This window comes from Gavia stellata, chromosome 16, assembly GCF_030936135.1.
Source record: "Gavia stellata isolate bGavSte3 chromosome 16, bGavSte3.hap2, whole genome shotgun sequence".
Taxonomy (NCBI): domain Eukaryota; kingdom Metazoa; phylum Chordata; class Aves; order Gaviiformes; family Gaviidae; genus Gavia; species Gavia stellata.
In genome coordinates, this window is record NC_082609.1 from 828,422 (window position 1) to 832,868 (window position 4,447).

Sequence of the window (4,447 nt, forward strand, 5' to 3'; positions counted from 1 at the left end):
ATTAAAGCTCATCTGTGAACATTTTTGTTAAAAGGTCATCTTCTTTGTCTAGTGTCTAACTCTTATCTCTGATAGAAGAATGTTGTCTGCCAGATGTCAGCCGGAATTCATTTCCTTTTTTATAGAATACATATAAAAACAGTCAGCGTGTCCATCCCGTTTATCTCGAGGTGTTTGTCATCTTGCTGGGTTTCATTCTGCCCCAGTGCTGAACTTTCTGTGGCTGTGTTAGAAAAACCTTATGAAACCACTTTGTTATAAGCAGGAAGTTAATTCAGCCTCATGCGCTGCATTTATTGATAGTTGTCTTTTCCGATTTTTCCAGCTGTGATCAGTCTAATGGAGCAGTGTTTTCGAAGCCTCTCGAGTGCCTCGGAGCCTAAACCTGGCTGCCTTTCAGCAAGCTCCGGGCCCCTGAAGATAGGCTGCCGGTGCCTGGACGGCCGAGTCCCCGGCGCCCTGGGAGAGCCTCCAGCCGCCCGGCCCGGGGAGATGCTGGAGGGGACGTGGGGGTTTGCTCACCCCTCGGGTGCTGGGCATGACTGCGCCTGCAAAAGTAAATGGCAAAGCCCTGCAAGTACAGTGTGTGGAAGCTGAAGGGAGAGGAGGGGGACCGAGAACCTGGTGCTGGCTTTAGAAGGCAGTAGGGCATCTGAGGATGGAACAGGTAAAAGGAACAAACTCCCAAGGGTAGCAGGGCTGAGCTGAGACGGTGCCCGAGCTCCTGACACAGCAGCACATGGGCAACCCTGAAGTCACCTACAAGTCCCCTCTGCTCCACGCGCTGGGGCGCATTCTCGGGGCTGAGCTCTCCCGCGTTCAAAGCTGCCAATTCATTCCATGCTGCATTTTCTGTCAGTTGTCTGCTTCCCTTCTGCAGCGGCTGATGAGTCGTCATTTCTTGTCTATTTGCTGTAAATATGCACAGGGGTCTTAAATATCCCACTCCGGCTCCTGGCTGAGGCTGGGGAGAACCAGCATAGATGCAAAAAAGCCTGTGAATTTTCACACCTTTCCTTGCTGTGGCATATGCACAGCCCTGGTCACCCAGAACCCTGGCACACGTTTATTACAGCAGGAAATCGAACAGTTGGCTCCGAGGAAAATAATTTCACTAGGAACAGGTTTCTGCTGTAGATACGGTGTCAGAACTTAACGGGCTGCTTAGGTTTGTTTTTAAAACTGAAACCCAGTGTATTGCAGATGTGAGCTCAAGGGAATCGCGTGCAGGGACGCCCTGGGGCTGAGCAGCCAGCAGCCTTCCCACCTCTCCCGGGGGTGGCAGCAAGACAGAGCAAATGCCTTGAACGCCCTGCAAGGCAGCGGGTGGGTAAGCAAACTGTCAGGCTGGGAGGCTGGCTTGCTGTATTTTTTGAAGAGCATGGCATGCTAGGTGTGATTGAGCACCTTTACCCATGTGTTTCTAAAAAGTGACTTTCTTTTGATAGAAGGGAGTTTGTTTTCTCACCCCCTCCAATAAAAAAAACAAAATTCCGGAACAAGAACCTCACAATATTTGGCCAAAAAGTGAAAACGTCATGTGGTGAGCCATAAAATAGTAACACTGTGAGACCTGTCTTTAGAGAAACTTTATAAATGAGAAGTAAAAAAGGGAAAAATCCAGCCGGTAAAATCTGGAAAAAAACCAGGCTGGATGTGCTGTGGGGTAACGCAGCCAATGGGTGCCAGGCTGGAGTGCAGGGGCCCGAGCGGCAGGAAGGCTCAGGAGGAGCGTGGCGGCAGGGAGGAGCGGCTGGGAGAAGCACCAGGACCAGGACCTCCCTGGGGAGGGACGGGGTGGGTCACAACAATCCCATGCAATGCTACAGACTTGGGGACGAGTGGCTGGAAAGCTGCCCGGCAGAAAAGGACCTGGGGGTGCTGGTCGACAGCAGCTGAATACGAGCCAGCAGTGTGCCCAGGTGGCCACGAAGCCCAACGGCATCCTGGCCTGTATCAGAAATGGTGTGGCCAGCGGGAGCAGGGAGGGGATCGTGCCCCTGTACTCGGCGCTGGTGAGGCCGCACCTTGAATGCTCTGTTCAGTTTTGGGCCCCTCACTACAAGAAGGACATTGAGGTGCTGGAGCGTGTCCAGAGAAGGGCGACGGAGCTGGTGAGGGGTCTGGAGCACAAGTCTGATGGGGAGCGGCTGAGGGAGCTGGGGGTGTTCCGTCTGGAGAAGAGGAGGTGAGGGGAGACCTCATCGCTCTCTACAACTGCCTGAGAGGGGGTTGTGGGGAGGTGGGTGTTGGTCTCTTCTCCCAAGTGACAAGCGACAGGACAAGAGGGAATGGCCTCAAGTTGTGCCAGGGGAGGTTCAGGCTGGATATGAGGAAAAATGTCTTTCCTGAGGGAGTGGTGAAGCAGTGGCAGAGGCTGCCCAGGGAGGTGGTGGAGTCACCATCCCTGGAAGTGTTCAAGGAACGTGTGGCCGCGGCACTGCGGGACATGGTTTAGTGGTCATGGTGGGGTTGGGGTGGTGGTTGGACTTGATGATCTTACGGGTCTTTTCCAACCTTATTGATCCTGTGATTCTGTGTGATTCTGTGAGTGGGGGTCCGAGGCCGAGCCTGGAGGCGGCAGCGGAGGGGGAGCTCTGGGAATCGGGAGCAGAGAGGAACCGAGCGTGTGAAAGCAAAGCTTTACACAACATCACACAGCGAGAAATGAGGCTGGATCATGCATTGGACCGAGTAGCAGAGGAGCAGGGGGTAAACCCAGACCAGGAGGGAGGAACCAGCACAGGGGTACGGAATTGGTGTGGCCGCAGCATTGTTCAACGCGGTGATAACAAAACACACCGTCTGCAGGCTGGGCGCTGCTGCTGCTGCCGCGCTGCTGGGAGCCCTGCCTCGCCCGTGCTGCGGCAGTTCTCCCGTTTAAAACACATCTGGAAGTTTGCCCTCCCCAGACCTGACACTCATTTCCATCCTGAAGAGACGACAGCTCTGAGTACACAAGCTAATTAAATTCATTATAGTTTTGCTGAATCGTTTTAAAACTCTTTGTTCCCAGCTTTTAGGCCTGCGTTATTTTCTGCTGTGTTTATTTCTTGTTTTCTGAATGCTGTTTCATGTTTGTCTCACTAATGAGACAAACATTTCAGTAAGAGTGGCAAGATTTAGAGCACTTATCTGCTTTAATATTAATCAGTTGCCTTATTTGGAGCGATAACGGGGCCTCGGGGAAAACAGCATTTCTAGTTATCTTTGCAGCTGGAAGTGTGCTCGCCCTCCGGAGAAAGGAGCCCAGCGTAAAACCCGCAGCCTCCCCAGCTGTGGTATTTGGCACCCGACTGGGACGCTGGCGCAGAGGTGGGCAGAGCCCAGGCCGGCGGTTTGCGTTTCCCTTTCGGCTGTGCACAGAGTCCCTTTTCTTTAGGGCAGAGATGGAAGAGCCCCTGACATCCTGCTGCGGCCCCTGCTCCGCTCACGCTGGGCACGGTGCAGCTGTTGGTCTGCGGCACGAGGGACATTTTCCTGGGCGAACTCCTGGTTCCATCTGAAGATCCGACCCCTTCCTGCTCTGCAGCTGAACAGCACCCTAAACCATGGAAAGGTTTGGAAGGCAGCAAGTCATTAAGGGTCTTTTGGGCAATCCTGCTTAGGAGAAGCGGTGAAATGTGTGAGAAAACCGAAGAGTGAATTTGGTAAGGGTGGGTGCGAGACCTGCTCCGACTGGGGTGGAGGAGCCGGGCTGCAGTAGTGGTGTTGCCCAAGAGCGGGGCAGGAGGGAAGGGGTGGAGAAAGGGGCACGGCACGGTATGGTGCACGTGCCCGCGGTGCTTAAGTCCATGTTCTGCACGAAGCAGAAGGTGCTCAGGAGGGTAGCAGGATGCCGAGGCGCCCGGGCGGTCACTGCGTGCCCTGGAGCTGCCGAGTTTGGGTCAGACCCTCCTGTGCACCTCAGCACGGGGCCACAGGCACTCGGTGCATCTCCCGGCCGCTCTGCTCAGTCCATCTGCTCCGGGGCAGCTGCGCGGGTGGGCGGTCGCCTGCGGTCACGCTCCTGGGTTTTTTAGAAAAAACTTTAATGCTCATTTGCTGTTGCTCAGCGTCTTGCCTTGTGGTTGTTTATGCAGTCAGAATCTTCTTGCTGAATTTGACTGAGGCTTTGTTGTTGTTTTTTTCCTTTGAATAAACCGCTCACCTTAGCTGCTGACTGGAAACCTGGTTTGGCTGCGAGCCTAAGCCAGCAGACACTGGCAGGCAAGAGCCAGGCGCAGAGAAGAGCCCAATTAAATGCAGAACACTCTAAATCCATCTGATGCCATTATGCTTTAGTTTGCATCAGCTGAAGAAACAAAGTGCCCAGATAAACGGGCTTGGCGGACTGGTGCTGATCTTTTGTATTCTTTAGAAATCAAGTTTTAAAAGTGCCGAATACGTGGTGGACAGTATTTTACTTCTAAAAAAAAAGTCCCATTATGTGTTCAAAGGAAATAAA